At 39.2% G+C, this 21,760-nt stretch overlaps 1 protein-coding gene and 1 pseudogene across 1 annotated transcript in view; both read left to right on the top strand.

Moving 5' to 3' along the window:
- Nucleotides 1-4,946: 4,946 nt before the first annotated feature.
- LOC135781650 (C-type mannose receptor 2-like) lies at nucleotides 4,947-6,526 on the top strand (annotated as a pseudogene).
- A 4,362-nt stretch (nucleotides 6,527-10,888) lies between these two features.
- Nucleotides 10,889-21,760, top strand: part of slc1a2b (solute carrier family 1 member 2b) — a 48,317-nt gene continuing 37,445 nt past the window's right edge. The window contains exon 1 of the mRNA XM_065297957.2: nucleotides 10,889-11,074. The gene's annotated coding sequence lies outside the window, so the exon portion shown is untranslated. The remainder of the gene's footprint in view (nucleotides 11,075-21,760) is intronic.

The raw sequence follows: 21,760 nt of genomic DNA, 5'->3' as shown, positions 1-21,760 counted from the left end.
GTGCTTCAATTCTACTTTGACGTCATACTTTTCCGAATTCCACACTGGCTTGTTTTACTGGCTTGGTGCCAAAAACTGTTATATTTCAGTAGCACGGACGTTTTTAGTTCTGAAACTTGCAGGATGTTCATTTAAGTATGATGACCTCTTATATAACAAATTATCAAGTTGAAATTGAGTATTTGATTCACCGCTCCTTTAAACAAAGGACAAGATGGCAGAATCATGACAATCCCAATTCAGCCCAAGCTTCTTTAAGCAAGGACACCAGTCTCTATATTCTTATATTCCCTGACATGCCGTCTGTGCTTGGATCATTCTCCTAAAGATGGCCGCCATACTTAAGCCTCTCTACCCTCAATTCAATTCAATTCAATTTTATTTATATAGCGCTTTTCACAATTGTCAATTGTTGCAAAGCAGCTTTACATGAGTAGATGTAGAGGAGAACACTGAAAATCAATACATAGTATAAGAAGTAGAATAAAGCGGCTATGGATAAACCGTGTAAGCGAGCGTATTAATAATGTCACGTATACAGTAAAGTGCTAAGTTAAGCCAAAGTTGGCTGACTCTCCCTGGGACTAAAAAACCCCCTTAGGAGAAAACCCGGTGGGAAAAACTCCTAGAAGGACAAAAAACCCTAGGGAGAGATTAATATATATATATATATAGACACGGTAGGGATAGGAACCGGGTAAGCGGATTAAACTGGTTCAGCCGGTGGTCGTTGGTCGCGCATCGGCTGGGCATCACGTTGAAGGACAGATCAGTGGTGCGATAACCTTCACAGCAACAGGAACTGGGTCTGTTTTAGAGCTGTAATCGGGCCTTAAAAGTTAGGCCCGAAATGTCCGGAGCCCGACAGAATGCAGCCCGAACCCGAACGTACATTTAGATTGACAGCTTTTTAAAAGCCAGAACCCGTTTACAGCCCGACATTATTTAAATGTGCGCACACACACAGCTTTTGTCAAGAATGAGAAATTTACACAGGTTTTAACATTATTTATTCATGACTAATAATCTACACGCCACTTGGAAGTTGAAACAAAGAAATAAGTAATCTGTAACATTGTAACATCTCATTCTAAATAGGCTTATGCAATACACTATAAATATGCCAATAAAATTATTATTTCTTAACGAATCAAATTAAGATAATACATTCTGAATTAAGATGGGTATTTGGCAATAACGAAATTAAGAGGCAGGCTCTGCGGGATTTGCGTCGGCACTTCTCTCCATTACTGCCAACATTAGTCTATATCCTCTGTCTAAATTATGTAAGACTCGATTCATATTTAGTTATACATTGAAAAACCTACTCACCAAGATTAGGCTACATGTTTTTGATGAGGAAAATCATTAAATCCACTGTAAATGAATTCAGCGCGATCCTGCGCTACTGATTTGAACTTGACCGCTCATTTACCTCACAAAGCCGGAGCGGAAGCCCGAGCCCGCCCCGAGCCCGTGTAAAATGTTAGAAATGAAGCCCGAACCCGCCCGAGCCCGTCGGGTCCCGACGGTCCCGTCGGGTTCGGGCAAAGATCTTCAGCTCTAGTCTGTTTGTCTCAATGTCCTCAGGGTCGAGGACGAGACAGGGAGACAAAAACAGAATTCTATTAGCGTAGGGGCCGTTCGCATGTAATGCAAGTGTCATACATTATAGTGGTTTAATTCAGCTCGGTTCCAGACAGGCTAACTATTGCGGCAAGAGTAAATTCCCCATATGAGGTATGTGAATGCTTTGTTCTAGACAAAATAACAACCTGATCTCACGAATTTCCGTGGCACAGTCACGGAATTTTTTGCTCATTTTTCCGTGGCATTCTCACGGATCTCCTCATATTTCCGTGGCCCTGCCACGGACTTTCTTTTCCGTGGCATTCTCACGGATTGGTTACTCAACTGTTTTGTCCTATTTTCTTACCATTGTCGCTTCGGTTTAGGGTTAGATTTACATAAAATGACATCCCTACCCAAACCCAACTCTAACCCCAACACCAGGCGACAATTGATTAAAGTTTAGAAAATATAAAAGAATACATCAGAAAAAATAGTATAAACCAATACTTAAAGTGACATACTAACGCAAACACCAAATCTAACCCTAAACCGAAGCGACAATGGTTTGAAAATAGGAAAAAGCAGTTGAGTAACCAATCCGTGAGAATGCCACGGAAAAGAAAGTCCGTGGCAGGGCCACGGAAATATGCAGAGATCCGTGAGAATGCCACGGAAAAATGAGCAAAAAATTCCGTGACTATCCCACGGAACTTTGTGAGATCATGTTGCAAAATAACTACTGCGGGAAAAAGTACATTTATTGGACATTCTATGTGAATGCTTTGTTAAAGAAGAATGTCTTAAGTTTAGATTTAAATTGCTCGACTGTGTCTGATGCTCGAACATTTTTTGGTAAGTCATTCCAGAGCTTAGGGGCCAAATAGGAAAAGGATCTACCACCTTTAGACACTTTTGATATTCTAGGGATAATTAAGTAACCAGAATTTTGTGATCGCAGTTTACGTGGTGGATTGTATTCTGACAGTAATTCTGTAATATACGAGGGCGCTCGGCCATTTAATGCTTTGTAGCTGATTAGTAATATTTAAAATTGTATGCGATATTTAACTGGTAGCCAGTGTAAAGATGCCAGAATTGGACTAATGTGATCATCCTTTTAGATCGAGTAAGCACTCTTGCGGCGGCGTTTTGAACCAGCTGTAGCTTGTTTACCTGATTTGCATTGCATCCCCCGAGTAACGAGTTACAATAGTCTATTCTAGAGGTCATAAAAGCATGGATAAGCTTTTCTGCATCTGATGCAGACAGCATATGGCGTACAGCGCAACTATCCTGTTTAAAACAAATATTGCCTTAGTGTACATATTACACACTGGCTCTCCCCTGCAATGATCTTTCCAATCGAAGGCGGGCATCTGGAAGCCCGCAATTAAGCCAGAGCGATCCAGGACTGAGGCGGAGATGGAGGGAGGAGCCCAACAGAGCTGGTGGGATGGAGCGATGAGTAGAAGCCAGAGGAGTGGAGTCCTGAGGAGGAGTAGGAAAGACAATTGACCAAGGCGGAGCCGGAGGGACAAGGGAGCCTGGCAGAACTAGAGGGAAGACGGGCCACGGTACAGATGAGGGAGCCAGGAGCCAAGGTGAAGCTGATGGGGCGGAGGGCCGAGACATAGTCAGGGTCTTGGAGGATGGAGGTGGAGACTTGGGAATCTACCCCGAGACGGCTGGCAGATGATTACGCCCAGTTCTTCCGACCCTGTGTTGCCTATATGCTGAGGGTGAGCTGTAATTCTTAGCTGAATTACTGACTGACGATGATAGAGGTTGAGGGAGGCTGGGTGGGACTTTCAGGGATGAAAAACATTCAGGCAGGACCAGCGAGGATGAAGGACAGCTGGTTGGGACCAGCGAGGCTGCAAACAGCTGAGAACATCATCAAAACAGTCAAACAATTGTCCAGAGTACAGTGTAAGCTCACCCTCAGAGACAGGAGTGTGGGTGGAGTTTCCCTCAAAGCCCACGTTGACACAGTGTAGCCAGTTTACCCACCTGGTCAGACGCTCCGAGAGGCTTGGGCTCTGGGGTGATGTTAGGCTCGGTCGCAGTATGCTCTGGCTCTCGTGTCCCTGAAGGCTCGGGCTCTCTGTCTGCGGTGGGGTCAGGCTCTGTGCGTGGGGTGATGGGTGGCTGGTCCCTGGTTCAGGAGTGGGGCTGGAGTCGTCGTCAATGGTGACTGGAAATCCGCGGGACAGCAGCACCCACTCCATGAATGCGGAGAAGCTCCCTCAAGAAGCCTTCCTGGACAGCTGGGCTCCTGTGGTGGTGTTCAGTCTAGCGAGCAAAAAAGTACAGAGGCAGCTGTTTGGAAAGGTGGTGAATGGAACCATCTTTAGAAAGTCTAAGGTGTTTCTCGAGGAAGAGATCTCCCCTCTCCAGGCACAATAGTTGTATCACAGGGATGTCCATGACAGTGAGGGGGGAAACCTAAAACTAAACACGACTAAAACTATAGACAGAAAACAAAAAACACTGACCAAGGACGCCACTAAATACTTACTCAGCCCAATCTTCTGTTATGGTTATGTTGTGTAGAGTAACGATGACGGATTACAAAACATATAACTTTAACATATAACACTATGAAAAACATAGAGCAAACATAACACTAATGGCAAACAAACGGTATGCAAACAGGATCTGACAAGCACTGCACTAAGGCAAGGGTATAAATACAAATGGAGCCAGATGATAACAATGTCGATGATATAATTAACAGACGACAGGTGCAGACAATAAAACATGAGGTAAAACTAAACAATAAATACTATACTTTAATAATTGAATAGAGTATAATCAGTGTTAGATGTATAAACCTGTATAACTGACATTGGTTGACACTCATGTTATTATTCAAATAAGGAGACACTGGCGATTTGTTTCTGTCAAAGGAGTAAAAACATGGAAATGTAAGGTATGTGGAAAATACACCAACAAGGAACTAAAATATGAAAATGTTACACAAATGAAGAGCAGATATAATATAATGACATACTGATAAACACACAGACAGAGAAACAAAAGATTCAGGAGAAAAACACAAAAACTCAAAAGTAAGAACTTTTATTCTCTCATTCATATTAAAATAATATTTATGATATATGTTTTAAATGAATTTTGTATTATTGTTAAATGACTATTAAGAAACTTTATAAAGAACTGATGAAGACTTACTGAAGAGATGTTAACTTTTAGCTTCAGTGACATTTAACAGCTTTAATATCATATTCTCATGTTTGATTACTACACATTAAAATAGTTTAGCCATTATAAATGAATAAATTTATTGTGTTAGAATTGTGAACAAACAGAATAAAATCAGCATTTGATGTTTTCAATGTGTTTGTTTTTCAGAAATGGCTCAAACTCTGTATTTCAGACTTCTTCTCATTGGTGAGTATGTGTTTCTGTTTCTATGTTTGTTTTATAATCTCATGAGATTTGACTCAAACTCTTTCTTTCATAGCTCTCTGTTCGTTATCTGAATGCATTCAGCGCCGTTATCACCATATAAACACAAAAAAACCTGGACTGAAGCGCAGAGATACTGCAGAGAAAACTACACAGATCTAGCCACAGTCAACAACATAAACAACATGAAACAACTGATCATGAGTGTAAATAACAGTATGACTGATGGTGTCTGGATTGGACTGAATAAGTCCAGTGTTTATAAATGGAAGTGGTCTTTGGGTAATCCTATAAAATATACAAACTGGTATAATGGAGACTCAAATGGTCCAGATAATTGTACTTGCATGAGTGATGGATCATGGCATCATCAGGATTGTAATATGAACATGAGATTTATCTGCTACAATGGTGAGTGAAGCTTCCCAAAATTGCATCAAACCTTTACTAAACAAAACATGATCAACAATATTAAACATCACAGAAACCGAAATATCATTTAAACTTCTGTAAACTACAGCAATTTACACACATGTGTCTAAAAACACTGAGATCAGTTTATTCTCTAATCAAGAGTTTAATAAGTCAAGAGTTTCTAAAGCTTCACATTCATACTGTTAGTGTAGTAAGAGTCAAAGGAAAGCATTAAACAATCTTTATTTTCTTAAACAGAGAGCAGTAATCAATACATTATTGAAACTTCTAATAAATCATGGAGAGAAGCTCAGATCTTCTGCAGAGAGCATCATACTGATCTGCCCAGTGTGAGGAATCAGACTGAGAGTGAACAGATTCAGAACATCATTAATAACAGTCAGATATCTGAAGTCTGGATTGGTCTGTTCAATGACTCGTGGGAGTGGTCAGATGAGCGTGACTCTGGATTCAGATACTGGGTGTCTGGTCAACCTGATAATTACGGTGGTATTGAAGATTGTACAGAGGTTATTATGAGCAAGCAAGGCCAGTGGAATGACATAAGTTGCTGCGAATCTCTGACCTTTGTATGTCATGAAGGTGAGTAATAAAATTCAATTTGTGTTTCATGACAGAAAATGATATTAAAATGATCTCAGTTCATCACACAGTGTTTGTCCTGTATGTTTGTCATGATCTGATGTGTAGTTTGTGTTTCTGGTTTGTTGTGTGTTCAGATAGTTTGATATTGATCCAGAAGAGTCTGAGCTGGTCTGAAGCTCTGAGATACTGCAGAGAGAATCATTTGGATCTGGTTTCAGTTGATTCAGAGAAGATTCAGGGCTGGGTGACAGACGTGATTTATCAGGCCTCAACTGATGCTGTGTGGATGGGCTTACATCACTCCTGTGCTGTTGGCCTTTGGTTCTGGGTGAATGGAGAGATGGTTTGCTATCAGAATTGGACTCCAGGGAACGAAACCGCTGTGGAAGACTGTGACCATGAAGTGAAATCTGGAGCAGTTCAGTCTGGAGGAGATCATGGCTGGATCAGCCTTCCTGAATCTCACCAACTCAACTTCATCTGCATTAGAAAAGATGATGAATAAAACGATTTGTGTCTATCACTTTCTTCTTGTTTTTTTTTTTTTTTAATTTTGTTTTCTTTAGCTATAGAGAGCATTTATAAACATATCATTATACCTTATTTCAGAATCATTTTATGTATACAAAAAAAAAAAAATTCAATGTTAATCTGCTGACACAATATCTTATATGTTTCTTTAATAACTGTTTAATTATGTGAAATAAATGTGTTGGTTACATGTATGTTTTGGGAGTGGGTAAAAATATTTAAACATCAGATGTGTTACTTCTGTTCTGTTTTATGTGTGATTAATAAAGATTATGAGTTCATATCAGAGTTTATTGAGATTTATTTCTGGATCTTAAATGAATCAAATTAGTTTATAAATTGATTTCGTTACAAGTCCTGTCTGTGTTTCTCCTGTTTTTAGTGTAATTTGTTTCCCTGTTGTTTCTGTGTTACTCCATCCAACTTGTTTGTTACCATGGATATTGATTGAAACCACTCCCACCTTGTTTGTTGCCATAGAAATTCATTGATCCACCACAATCTCACCTGTGTATAAATAGCCCATGTGTTTCAGTTGTCTAGTATTATCAAGTGTAAAGTTGTTCCTTCTTTTCTGCATTTACTTCGAGAATTTGTATGTTTACTTCCCTGTGTGTATATTAAAAAAATCAAATATTGGGACGGTTGTGCTGTTTCGTTTTTTTTTAGGGGGGGGGGTATGGGGGGGTATGTCCTCGTATTTCTCTATTGTGGTGCTATATTTACATTTAGTCATATATATTTACATTTAGTCGTATTTCTATTTACATTTATACATTAAGCAGACCCTTTGTTCAAAGTGACTTACAAATGAGGTAAAAATAGAAGCAATTAGAGCAACACAAGAAACAGCAATACAGAAGTGCACAAGAACTAGTCTCATCAAATCTAACACTGTATAGACCCTTTTACAGCCCACGTGATCAAATAGCCTGCGCACGCAGTTTGGCAACGAAAGTGGTGTTATTCCCCAGTGGTTCTAACATGTACGCAACTAAGAAAGTTTATTTTATCGGTTTCCCAGAATCAAAATGTCTGGTTGTTGCGTTTGGTTGCACTAATATACGTATATATGTATCTAGCCACTTTATATTTGGCCATCTGCTAACATCTTATATCCACTCCACTATAGTACATGGATCTGGTAGCTGTGTTGAAAAAGTTGATCAAGTTAATTTTTTCAAGGAACTTTCTCTGTCTTTGTTGCTTCACTGCTAATTCTTGCCATACTTCCGTTGCCAATATGCGCACGCATACATTGCCACGTAATCATTGTGAACAAACAGTAAAACGGTCAGACAGCCATGTGTTAGTATTTTTTATATTTACATATACTGACAAATGTATATTTAATTATTACATGACTCATTGGATTGCATGATTTTGATTGGCCAGTCACAACATTTGCAGGTTTGTTTTTCCCAGATAACAACCACTAATAACAAAACCAATAACATGGTAACCCGGATGCTGCAAATCATTTTGACAGATAAAGTTTAAAATTACACTAAAAATAAATATAAATATTTTTTTTAATAACATATATCATTTTATACAAATGATTAACACAAATAGTGTGTTTGTGACATTTGAACATTTTGTCTTATCTTAAAACCGGACGTAAACAGGTTTTCCTTTTGGAAGGTCTGCATTTGTTAAAAATAAGCAATTAAAATACCTTACCTTACTTATGAGATAAATAACCATGTAATAAGTGGGATAATGTACAGGCAGCAGGTTGTTATTGCGAAATAAAGCTCTTCAGTGTGATACAAGACTCCCAGCTTCCTGTCAGTCCGGGGCTTAATTCTGCGATAACAACCGGCTGCCTGTACATTATCCCTTATTTAAAGTCACCATTTGTTTTGGAATATTTTGGTATTTTTTACCAATGACTTATCTGTGAGTGTCATTATTTGTTTTTAAGTTCATGTGCCCTCATAATCTTTAGTCAAAAACACAAATCTCCTTCCCTCCTCAAAAACATTAGGTGTGTTCGAGATCATCCGGCGCTGCGCAGACCGATCGGCGAGGTTTGCCCCTTGCAATCGCGGGAGGAGCTGAAGACGGAGCCGTCAAGCCGGACACCTGCTGCTTGCCGTAGTGACGTGTGCGCCATGTTTCCTTTTTTTTAATTGCGAATGAAGTGAATTAGATGGTGAATTTGATAAAAACAAACCTATTATTAAAAAGTTGCATCCAGAATTGATTTTTTCCTTTTTTTAATTGCTGCTTATACTGTATGACTGAAAATACTAAAATACCAATATAGTTTGGTGTTTTGCTTCTTTTTATTTTATTACACAACACAATATAACATATTTATGCATATTAACAGTTTTTTTCCTGTTATAAAAACATGAATTTATAATGTTTATTAGTGGAACTAAAGATTGGATTAAACTTGAAACGCACATGATCATTGTCATCAGTGAGGCAACCAATCACGAAGAGCTGTGTCGTCGTCACAAATCCGTGCAGCCACTCTGGAGAGGCTGCACCACCTAACCTGGCTAGCTATTCTCGAAACGCTCTTGCGGTACTTTAAAACCATATGACACAGTCACGTGCATTCAGCGCCAGCTCAAGTTGGACAAAATTACTAACTGGCATACACTGCTTCAAGTAAGCCGCCAATCGGTCTGCCCAGCGCGGCATGAAGTCGAACACACCTATTCTCTCTTTACTTCTGGTCATATGGTATGGCAGGTGGTGGGCGGGGTCCGGGAAAAGTTTGCAGCAATTAGCAAAACGACCCAACTTCAAACAATCAAATCAGTTCTCGATGGACAAATTGAAGTCCAGCCCTGCCGGTTTTACTTACGTTACCACGGGGAAAAAAGACAATAGGTGTGTTCGACTTCATGCGGCGCTGCGCAGACCGATCGGTGGCTGACTTGAAGCAGTGCATTCCGGTTAGTAATCTTGTCCGACTTCAGCTGGCGCTGCAGGTACGTGACTGTGTCATATGGTTTTTAAGTACCGCGAGAGTGTTTCGAGAGTAGCCGGCTAGCTCAGCCGGTGCAGCCTCTCCAAAGCGGCTGCACGGAGTTGTGATGACGTAACAGCTTAACGTGATTGGTCGCCTCACTGATGACAACGATCACGTGCGTTTCAAGTTTAATCCAACCTTTAGTTCCACTAATAAACATTATAAATTCATGTGTTAAAACAGGAAAAAACCCTTTAATATGCTTAAATATGTTATATTGTGTCGTGTAATAAAATAAAAATGACAATAACAAACTCTATTGGTATTTTAATAATATAGGCTTGTTTCCCGTTATTTTCGGGTATACAGTATAAAATATTCTATATAAAACAGCAATTAAAATATTCTATATAAAATGTTTCTGGTTGCAACTTTTTATTAAAAGGTTTGTTTTATCAAATTCAGCATCTAATTCACTTAATTTGCGATTAAAAACAAGGAAACACGGCGCACACGTCACTACGGCAAGCAGCAGGTGTCCGGCTTGACGGTTCCGTCTTCAGTTCCTCCCTCGACTGCAAGCGGCAAACCTAGCCGATCGGTCTGCGCAGCGCCGGATGATCTCGAACACACCTAATCGATATTTTTGTTTCATGGCGTCTTTATCTTACCAGCACCACCTTTATTTACAGAAAACAGAGAATTAATAACAAAAAACCCAGCACCTACCATTAGCACATCAAAAAAACATTTGGTAGACCTTACAGAACCTTTATTATTATACAGCTTGGTTAATTGATACACCTATTATGATTTTTTTTGTAACATTGACAATACATTTCAGAGAAAACTGGACGCTACACTAACTACGACTTTTGCATCCCTCCCTAAGCCGTATATATATAGCCTACGGCTTGCCAACTGGGTGTATAAATAGCAATGAAAACACATTAAGCCTTTATTCTCTGAAATGTATTAGTATTATTTATTCATTTATTTTAATTGCTCAAATAATACTTCTTTTATGCACTCTTCTACTAAAAAAAACTGTAAAGTTGCTTTGAATCAAGGCACATTATGAGAAACACGAGTAGAAGTGAATTCTCTGCATGTAATGTCATCATGTTCTTTATCCACAACTAAATGTCTTTGTACACTTAATCAGATGTAAGTATTTTATCAGCGCAAACTGAATCTTAGCAATCAAGTGAATGCTAAACTGATATTGGCGTTGTGTTAACGAGTTAATTTTAATCAGAGGAAAATGTGCATATATGATGAATGTGAAAAACCATAGGATTATTTACAGTAGTCTGTGTTTCTGAAATCCTGCACCAGGTGCATACATCAGGAGGGGGCACGAGGCGGAGCAGATGCATTGTAAACACAGTCCGTGTGCTCTCAATGAGGTAGTCTTGCTTGCTTTCTTCAGAGCGATCGTGCACCGGATTAACCAAACCGAGAGCTGTGAATGCGCGTCTATTCTCCTGCGCGATCCCAACGCGTCGCGTCGCATGAAAGAAACAGAGCAGAGAGCGCAGAAAACATCAACATTTATCTGTTTGTGAATCTTCAGGTCTGACAGCAAAGGTGAGAGCTGCACAGATATCTGTTTTAACAACTATGACTTTATTATAATACATTTACCATTAATAGAATATTAATAGCATTAAATATACTGAGGTGATCTTTCAGATTGTTGCATTGCTTGTGTGGAATCCTTTCTTTCTTTCTTTCTTTCTTTGTATTTACTTGTCTGGATAAAATGGAATATATATTAAATCAGCAGCTGCATTTATCATTGAGCTGTATTAGGATGTCTGTTATTTTGATGTGTCGTAATTCATTCACCTGTTACCAGACACGCGTCGTGCAAATCTGCACATTGTTTTGCTTAAAGCTGCTGGTGAAAAATACTTTCATTTAAAAATAATTTTTTACTTGAAGTTGTAAATAATCTAAAAGAAATGTAAAAATGAAAACCCGAAAGACTGAGAATTGGTTGCTGAAATCGAATTTAACAAACCATTAAATAAAATATGTGATTGAGCAAAACGGAAAAAAATGGCAACAAAATCTATTCATACCCTTGATCCTTTGTTCTTCAAAAATAATGTATTTGATCATTTTGGAATCATTCCGCACTTTTACCTTTTCAAATTGTAAATATTTTTAAGGAATCCTGATAAACTATTTTATTTTAATATTACAGCTTGACTTATTTATTGAATGAGCTTTTATTACTTTCATTCTATCAGAGATCAGAAGCCTCAGCCTCATTCACTATGTTCAAGGACCTGTATGTGTTTAACATGTATTCACATTTTTTATAGAGTTATATATACATATTATTCAAACCTCAAAAATCTAAAAATATGCAACTACAACAAATCAAAATTAACAGTTTTAGCTGAAAATAAGAAATAAATTTTTGCATGCTGTTTTAAACTTTGATTGATGTTAACAATAGGTGATGGAGCATTGGTAGTAAGATATAAAATCCATATATGAGGCCCACCCTATGTTGTTTTAAATCACAGCTGAAGGTCAAAGGTTAGCTGTGGCGGGCAGGTGTGGTGGGGGTGAAATGAAGCCTCGGGTTAGATGTGTTAGGTCACGATCAATGTAATAAAGTATCACCAGGGAAACAAGAGCATTCATCTCCATTAAACCAGCTGTAAAGATGAATTAGGGTACATTGCTTTTGAATAAGGAGGTTATATTCAGGTTATGATATTGTCTGTTAATCTGTGAAGATAGGCTATTATATGAGTGATTGTAGGAGTAATGAATGGAGGTAAAGATGCAGTCATTTTGGTAGGCTTTTGTTTAGAGTGTAATGTGGGTATTGAAACCATGCATTTTGAACACATTTCCTGAGATGAAGAACGTTATTCCTTACATACTAGGAAATGGAATGAGACTGATTAAAAACTGAAAAGCAGGATGCTAAAAATGTGGATAAATGAAGAGACATTTTAAACAGCTTGAGGGCTGTTAGAGGTAATAGAGAAAAATCCAATGTATATGTGTGTTTCAGGCCTTAGTAATCCTCCTGGGAACAAGCATGTGCTGCCAAAACGCCATCCAACTCCTTTCTCATTGCTCTCTTCATCACTCCTTTCTGTGTTTTTCACCTCCCCCATTCCAGCTCGTCCACGGCCTGTGCGGGTTGTAAATGAATTTGGTCATTAGAGTTGGTAGAGACGGTGTCTTGCTCTTTTGGCCGTTGGATACATATCGGCATTCGAAATGCTAAATCCATTCCCATGGGCTGCACTGACTGATGGGATTTCCCATCATTTTGAACAGGTGCACCATTATAGTCTTATGGCTGGAGGCTTTTTCATATATCTCTGTGATATTCCCATAAAAATTCATTCAAAATGTAGCATTTATATTAATGATGGCCCATTTTGATTATTTTTTGAGTTGTTTTTTTTTATAAATTAGTAAAATAGATCAGAGGCAGGTCTGTGATGTCCAATCATCAATTAGCTTAGGTATTAAGTGTTAGCACAGTGATGATCAGCAGAAACAAGGGAAATTATAAAAATGCCTATAAAACACAAGGACCTATATGTTTTATATGTATTTGGCTGTTTCTGTTTTGTTTTTTGTTTTATTTTCAAGGAAGCAATCTCAGGCGCTTGTTGGCAGCCTCTCAAGTGCCTCTCCCAAACCCCAGATTCATGAACCCTCTCTTCCTAAACCATCCGTTTTTCCTGAAGTCTCTAATGGGCCTTTAAGGTGTCTTTGTGTGCACTGCCGGATATTGCGGGGCATTAATTTCACTCTTGAGTAAGAAAATGTGTGGGAGCGGAGAACTGTTACTCACTTCATTCGAAAGCTTTATCACCCTCGCTCGTTCGTTCTAAACAGACATAGGCTACATGGGAATCTCAGCCCCACACACAATGCCAGCTCGCACAATGGAACCCTGTGAGCATCTCCATTAGCTTCCGGAGGGCCTCAATCTCTGACTCTTTCGCTCCCCCTTCTCAAAATGGCCTGGTCGTCGCCGCCGGGGGAACACAGAGGCGCGCTGTGTTTACCTCCGGCCTCAGCCAGCGGAACACCAAACAATCCCGTTCATCGCTTGTTTGCGAGCCCTGATTTTGAAAGGCAGAGAAAAAAAGATAGATGAGAAAACAATGAAAAGCCCGTGGTGAAGGTTGCACTAACAGTTTCCCAGCTCAGAGAGCCTGTGAACAGGCACAGAGCCTTTAAACGGCTCCATTATTTCTCAGCACTTGGCATGGCGCAAGAGCTGCTTGTGTTTGAATGGCCAGTTCCACACAGAAGCCTTTTGTGGGAAACTTGGCTAGGCTCACACACATTAGTTCATTAAGATTGTCATTCATTTGCTCTATCTGTCCGTTCTACTGTTTGTTTAGCGATCGGTACAAATTATTGGATGGCTTGTTGTGGTTTTCGTGGCTGTAGTATATCCACCTATATAGCCGGTACCAGAATTCTAAAGCAATAAATTTTAGGAAATCTTAACATTATGTAGTTTTCACTCTCACTGACATTCCAGTAGATTGGAGTTAACGTGGAGTGAATAATGATGAAGTCAGCGTGGTGTTTTTATATAATGTCATTCTTATACTGATGGTAAAGTGTTTCAGCCACTCTGCAGCAACCAGTATTTACAGTTTTTTATGCAAAAAGACGACACATTGATTGTCTGTTATTTACAAAAACTTTAATAAGCATGTGACTTATGTTAATCTCACCATTCAGTTAAATTCACAGAGCAGATTGTTTAGCTTTTTTAATGTCCCAATGATTTTTACTCATAAGCAAAACAAAAAAAAACTAAATCTTTAATTTGATTTCACAAATTTTTTTGTGCACTGTTTTGTCTCGAACAGAAGTGTGGCTTTGTCAATATCCAGCCTTCTTTAATTAGACTCTCCTGAAGTCTGTTTCCCTACTCTCTGTATGAATGTGTGTAGTATGGGAAGCTGGGGGTTGGGGTTTGAGGATTTAATGAGCTCCTCTGGGCTTCAAGCTGAGATGATCAAATGCTGCTCTTCACTAAACTCAGATAACAGATGTGCCACGTTTAATGATGGGCCGAGCCGTCGTAAACCATTCTTTTATGAGATGAGAGGATGCCATCACAGGATGCCTACATTTTAATATCTATATGTCTACATCTATGTCTATATACAGCAGCTGTGAATATTGGTTATTCTTAGTAGGCACAAATAATTAAACTAATACATATTATACTTAATCACGTTTAAAAATACAAAAATATCAAGTAAAAACAAATCCGGATACACAAAACAAAAGAAATACAACAGCTTTACAGTAAATATAGTAAAATAAACATATTTAAATGAAACACATATGATGAAATATATGGGTTATTATAGTATTATAACTCACAAGTAAAAAAAAAATCAGCATTTCCTAAAAGCATAATAAATCTACACTCTCAGAAAAAAGGTACATGAAGGTACAAAAGTTGTCACTGGGGTTGTACCTTTTCAAAAGGTAAACGTTGATGCAAATGGGTATCTCAAAGATACATATATGTACCTAAATAATACATATTAGCATCATTTTTAAAGGTACTGTTCCAGTGACAAAAAGGTACAACATTTGTATCCGTTTTCTGAGAATGTATGTAGATCGTTAAAAAGATCATACTAATCATCTTAGACTCTTGGGCTGTTTCCCAAAAGCATTGTAGTAGTACTTGAAAATTATTGTTGAACTACGAGCAGTCGTAAGCAATCGGTTATCCATAAGTGCATCCAAATGTGACATGAGTTTCATGGTCATCTGCACGGACAATCAGAAAATTGCACCTTTACTCCTGTGCAAATACGATTATGTAATAATTGAAATTAATATTTATTTATTGTGTTCTTCTTTGTTTATTTGTTTAAATGAATTTTATTCAAAAATTAAAGAAATACAAATAAAAAATCCCAATTAAATGACTGAACATCAGGGTCCGAAATTAACACCCGCCAAGCAACAAATGCGGGTAGATTTTCCGTTTGGCGACTAAATTCAAAAGGCTTCCCGCCACACTGGCGGGTGATTTTCATAGCAAAATATTAATGCAATATATTGTGTTTGCCATTAACAAATCTGGGAACGAGGTGAGCTAGCCACAGAACGTCTCTACGCTCCAAGTCTCGCACTAGAGACGGTCTGTTGCTAGCTAGTACTGCAGGGAACTTGCGGTCTGCAGCTTTCTGCTGCATATTAGCTATCAAAATGCATCCCCGCCCTGCCCGTCGGGCTATCTTGACTTATAGGGGGGGGGGGAATATATTTAAATGCTTATGCATTCTTTCACAGACTTGGATGAAATTAAGACATTGGGTATTTAAATTACGTTTGAATGCGCACTCGAGTTTTACTTTCACTTTCGTGATCGCGCGAAAAGACACAGTACAGGAAGCAATCCGTAATGATTTGTCATGGATTTGTTGGGCAAATCCTCCAACTTCGTCCTGTCAGTCATTACTATCCTCACGTAAGAAAATTAAATCTCTCGCAGCAAGCTTTAAAGTGATATAGATTGTACGGGCAGTGAAGAGAGTGACTCTGTGCAGAATCGCTCTTAAAGCGACAGTAGCCCCTGTTTTTCTGATCGAAAAAATTATCCAATCTGTAACTGGATGATCCAAACTGTGAGTTTTGTGACCCACTGAACCACTTTTAAATGGTGAGTATATCTGGTGTGGGGATGAGCAGGAAAAGTTGGTTTACATGGAAATCCAGTCTTTTTGTTTGTTAAAAAAACAACAGCATCAAAACAACAACAAGAATAGCAGATTAAACATTGTGGTTAGAGGCCCTATTGGCTTTGTATTGGCAAAATTTGGCCTGTGGTAAAACTAATTGAATAAGCCTGTGCTATGCCCACAAAGTCAAGTGGCATTTTCTTATCTGTGACTTTAGTTAATATTTCAGATTCAGAATCTGATGTATAGATATTTCACTTCGGTTAGAAGAAAAATTTGTACTGATGATTGTTATGTACTGAAAATTGATATGTGTTATTTGTGTTTTGATAGATGTTTTAACTAAATATTCTACATTAAAAGTAATGTATTTTTTTTCGGGCTACTTGCATTCATTTCGGGCTACCAAAAACTGAAGAGTGCCTGCCCGAAGGGCTACCAGGGATTTTGAAATTTTGCGAGCCCTGCCATGAATACAGCAAATGAAATTAATGATTTGTCATGGATTTGTTGGGCAAATCCTCCAACTTCGTCCTGTCAGTCATTACTATCCTCACGTAAGAAAATTAAATCTCTCGCAGCAAGCTTTAAAGTGATATAGATTGTACGGGCAGTGAAGAGAGTGACTCTGTGCAGAATCGCTCTTAAAGCGACAGTAGCCCCTGTTTTTCTGATCGAAAAAATTATCCAATCTGTAACTGGATGATCCAAACTGTGAGTTTTGTGACCCACTGAACCACTTTTAAATGGTGAGTATATCTGGTGTGGGGATGAGCAGGAAAAGTTGGTTTACATGGAAATCCAGTCTTTTTGTTTGTTAAAAAAACAACAGCATCAAAACAACAACAAGAATAGCAGATTAAACATTGTGGTTAGAGGCCCTATTGGCTTTGTATTGGCAAAATTTGGCCTGTGGTAAAACTAATTGAATAAGCCTGTGCTATGCCCACAAAGTCAAGTGGCATTTTCTTATCTGTGACTTTAGTTAATATTTCAGATTCAGAATCTGATGTATAGATATTTCACTTCGGTTAGAAGAAAAATTTGTACTGATGATTGATATGTACTGAAAATTGATATGTGTTATTTGTGTTTTGATAGATGTTTTAACTAAATATTCTACATTAAAAGTAATGTATTTTTTTTCGGGCTACTTGCATTCATTTCGGGCTACCAAAAACTGAAGAGTGCCTGCCCGAAGGGCTACCAGGGATTTTGAAATTTTGCGAGCCCTGCCATGAATACAGCAAATGAAATTAATGTACATGTGACAAAAAAAGGCTGTTTATTATTCTGGCTGGTAAAAAATATGCTTGGCTGGTGGATTTTTTCATCTACCAGTCCCAGTGGCAGGTGAGCCAAAAAGTTAATTTCGGACCCTTCTTAACATAAATTAATAAAGAAGGAAAACAGATGTCACGATCCTCCATCATTTGGCCTCACCTTCGGAATTCATCTCCCTTTATCCTTCGCACCCCGTCATCTGCCATCACTGATTATTGTCTTCACCTGTTATTATCTGGACTCTGTATTAAGACTGCATTGTCTTTGCCATTAGTCAGTTATTGTATGTGTTTGCATCTGTTTGTATTTCTAGTTACCTGTTGATATTATTTATCATGATTTATTCGTATTCGTCGTCTTCCATTTGTGTCAACATAACAGAATTACCAACCGAAAAGTGAGCAGTGTTTAATATGGTGTTTTTTGTTTTCTGTGTTCAGTTTCGTGTTATAGTTTTTTTCCCGTCACCGTCACACATGGACCTCCTTGCCCATTTGTCTCATGTGCCTTAAGGGGAAGATCGCTCCCTTGAGGAACACTTATGTGAATTTTTGGCTTGAACACGGCCTACCACCTTACCAGAGTACTGCCTTTGTACTTTTGTGCGTGTTGGCCTCAACCCGCCACACAAGAGCAGTTGTCTGGGGAGGATCCTGCATACGTGGAGTGGGTGCTTGTACTATTGAGGACATCCCCAGGCCCACTTCTGAACCAGAGGCCAGTCAGCCATCACCTAACAACAGAACATGAGCCAGAAGGAGAGCCTGAGCCTGCAGCAACATTGAGCCAGTGTATACTGCGACTGAGCCCATCATCGGTCCAGAGTCTGAGCCTTTCCAAGAATCTGACCAGGTGCGTGAGCCAGCAACTCAGTTTTGCTGATGTGGAAGTTCTAGACAAGTTCAAGGGTTTAAAGGGAAGTCCGGCCCACACTTCTACTGCTGAGTGTGAGCTGCAAGAGTTCACCGGCGTTTGTGACTATTTGATGACTCATTTCCACACTTCCCACCCAACTTTTGTTCATCTCCACTGGTCCTGCCCAGCTCTCCTTCGTCTCTGCTGCTCCCGCCCAGCTCTGCTTTGTCTTTCCAGTCTTTAGCCCTTGGTCCGCTGGCACCTAACGACCCCTCAGCTTATCCTCGTCTGCTCTGCCCGTTAAACTGGTTGAGCCTTAGAATCTCCATCTGCCAGTGAGTGGTGTTTTACATGTCTCCACCTCCATCCTCTGAGACCCGGACTCCACATCGGCCCTTCGACCTACCAGCTCCACCTTGGTTCCTAGCTCCCTCGTCTATATTGTGGCCCGTCATCCCACTAGCTCCGCCAGGCTCCCTCATCCTTCCGGCTCTGTCTTGGTCAGTCATCATCCCGCCTCCACCTCAGGAATCCACTTCTTTGGCGATGCCTCGTCATTTCATCCCACCGGCTCTGTTGGGCTCCTTCGACGTCACCTCAGTCCTCAGTCGCTCTGGCTCCAGCACAGGCCTCTGGATCCCCGCCTCTGTGTCAGTTTCCTGAGCCTTCAGCTCTGCCTTGTCCCTCTGGAAACTGGGCTTACCCCAGGCTCTCCGTCTGCATTGGTCTCCACTAGGGATGTCCCGATCCCATATTCTGGATCCGTATCGGGGATGATCCGAGCTTTTTGGCTGGATTGGTAATCGGATCGAGGACCGACAACATGACCGATCCAATTCTGATACTGTGCGTTAGCCTTGGTTGTTACTGACAAGCTATTAAAAGGACAAAGTGTTATAAAAGCACCATAAACGTTTTATGCACTATATTCAAAGTCTTTCAATACACTCAATAGCTTCATGTGAAGGAACAAATGCACATTTAAAGATATTTAAGTTCACAGAAACACTGTACACTCTTACTCGCAACTGGGTTAACGCACTGGTGAAGCGGACAGAGGAAACGCGTCATTCACACACGTAGACACAAGATAACTGTAGGCTATTTTAAAGATCATATTTTCTAAAGTCTCATTAAGCTGTTGCTGGGATGCAATTCACTATGTGCTGAGCACACAATGCATCTTTTCTCTTTGTGTTTTAACAGTTATGAACTTTCCATTGCGGAGCGAGCATTCCTATGAGAGGACTCAAGGGCATCAGTTCTGCACCCAGAAAGCCCATAAACGTAGCGTGTATATGATTTAGGCGCATCAATTCTGCTCCCGGAATGTGCATAAAAATTCCGGTCAAGCACATAATTCCCAAATTAACTATCTGCACACTAAAGCTTTTTTACTATAACAGTTTTACACAATTAAGGAAAAAATATTTAGCATACTTAACTGATCAAATGTACCTTTTATATGTTCTCCTAAACACTGCCATGATTAATAATTACTAATGTTTTCTGTAACGTGTAAATCATTTTAAATTATTGATTTCTACATTTAAAATTATACTAGATGTAGAAGAAAACACTATACATATTTAATTACAGTAGTATCGGGCAGGTATCGCTGATATTCGGAATTCTAGTTTTGGAATTGGATCGGAAATGAAAAAGTGGTATCCGGACATCCCTAGTCTCCACCACCCATCACAATTGCTCATCCCCAGGTTTCCACCCTGGCTTCTCCCTCCTGCAAAATCGTCTTGGGCCTCATCCTGGCTGGTCTCTTGGCTTACATCTGGGATGTTTCTCAAACACGAGTCCTTCTGACGGTTCAAGATTAGAGTCTTTCACAACTTTAAACGCTAAAATGTGACGACTTAATAAGTGTCCATGGCAACGTCATAATGGTTCCCGCCAGTCGGGTTGTCATTTATCCAGTGGTGGGCCTCAGGGCAAGCGAAGCCTTCTCTGCTGTCCTAAACACTATCAGAATCACTGATTTATATTTGAATTATTTTTTTCATGAGTGTGTATTAAAATAATCCCATAATAGTCTATTATTTTATTTCATAGCTTATCTCTTGGGTGAGCTGCTTCCTGTCGTGTATATTTATTATAGAGCATTTATCCAATCATATTTCAGCCTGCGGCTGACACCATGTGTTGCCAGGGTGAAAGAAATCTGCCTAGGCCTTCAGAACGAACAGTTTGGGCACCTTCAGCTTAAGATGAGGGGCAATGAAATCACTGCATTAACCAATCAAATTTCGAGTTGATGTCACTGGTAGGGTTGAGTATAATTTTAATTTGAGCAATTCCGATACCAATTCCTCTTATCGAATCCGGTTCTCAACGGTTCCTGGTTCTGATTCCAATATTTTTAGTGAGAGAAAAAAGAGCAAATACTTTCAAGATTCAAGATTTTTATTCTTGCCACATTAAGTATAACCTGTTGGCTGTAACTGTTATCTGTGACAATTCATCTAAAATGAAATAAATAACAATATTAAGGAATGATTAGAATCAAACACACAACAAACCAAACAATACAACATAAAAGATATATAACAGGCAGTTTGCTTTTGAAGGCAGTAATGTACAGTAAGAGAGAAAAAACCTACATGGCTACAGTGAACAGATTCTCTTTAAATAAAACTACTGAATGTACACTAGGTAGCAACAAGTGACCGTTTAAATTTTTTTTACTGAATCATCAAGCTTATCCATTAACTAAAGCTTTCTTATGAATAAAACACTACATTTTTAAAAAGTGCCAGAATGAATGATAAAAATGTATATAATTTTAAATAAACGATGTTGTCCTGTAGCTGCCTAATGTTTTTTATTGTGATAAAAAACATGTAAACAAAGTGATTGTCAGTTTATCCAGAAGTATGCAGCTTAAATTCGAAAGTGAATCTGTGTTTTGTACCTAAGTGTGAGATGCTGCTATTGCTAATATTAAGTGTATCTGGTGAGCTGTAAGAGGGCTCGCGACTGAGATAAACATGGTACATTCCTTCAGATTAACAAATGTTTCAGCATATTAGAGGTATTGCCTCCCTTACACTAAATATCCTTGTCACATGTATTGTATTTGTCAATACTACAGTATTTTTTAACCAAACTTTTGAACGTTTGCTGCGGTCAGTCATAGTGCTGAGTGTAATGACCTGTGCTAGGGTGACCATATGTTCCATTCTTCCCAGACGCGTCCTGGCCAGGATTTCGGTGCGTCTTCCGGAATTGTATTTGTTGACCGCATACGTCATTCAGTTAAAAACATAAGACATACAATCATAGTTTCATTCTTACCTTAAAATGTAACGGTTGCTTTTCTATAATAATAATAATAATCCTCTATGACGTATGAGGTCAACAAATACGACTTCCGGAAGATGAACCCGAAATCCTGGCCAGGACGCGT

The sequence above is a fragment of the Paramisgurnus dabryanus genome, chromosome 23, assembly GCF_030506205.2.
Source record: "Paramisgurnus dabryanus chromosome 23, PD_genome_1.1, whole genome shotgun sequence".
In the NCBI taxonomy this organism is placed as follows: Eukaryota; Metazoa; Chordata; class Actinopteri; order Cypriniformes; family Cobitidae; genus Paramisgurnus; species Paramisgurnus dabryanus.
Note: the sequence above shows the minus strand (reverse complement) of the source record. Positions and strands in the feature narration are given on the sequence as shown.